Source organism: Hippoglossus stenolepis, chromosome 13, assembly GCF_022539355.2.
Source record: "Hippoglossus stenolepis isolate QCI-W04-F060 chromosome 13, HSTE1.2, whole genome shotgun sequence".
In the NCBI taxonomy this organism is placed as follows: domain Eukaryota; kingdom Metazoa; phylum Chordata; class Actinopteri; order Pleuronectiformes; family Pleuronectidae; genus Hippoglossus; species Hippoglossus stenolepis.
In genome coordinates this window covers 12,399,760-12,400,196 of record NC_061495.1, presented here as the reverse complement: position 1 = coordinate 12,400,196, position 437 = coordinate 12,399,760, and positions in this window count along the sequence as shown.

Here is a 437-nt window from a genome sequence, read left to right as displayed (position 1 = left end):
CTGCTGCGGATGCAATATTGTGTTAAAGCTCACATCAGGCCCACAGCACTGAGGACGTTGCTGCCATGCAACCTTGTATGAGGTGAGCGATTTCTTAGTGCAAAGCGCCCTCTGCAGACCACAGAGTAATAATAAACTGTTTGAGAAAGTGCTTCATAAGAGAATTAACAACAATAAAACTATGAACATTTAAATTAAACAATTTCAAAGAACATTTTAAGAATGGATTTAAAAGCAGTGATAGATATAGAGCACTACTAGAAGACGACGGCTCATACACTCAAAAAATAAATATGCCTAATCGTCGACTTTATGCATTTCAATTACACAATAAATTTCAATGTCACTTTTAATTTAAAATAAATTTAAGTATTTTCTCTCATGTTAAATTGTGAATGAGTCAGATGACTTGAGTGATTTGATAAACATCAACAAAC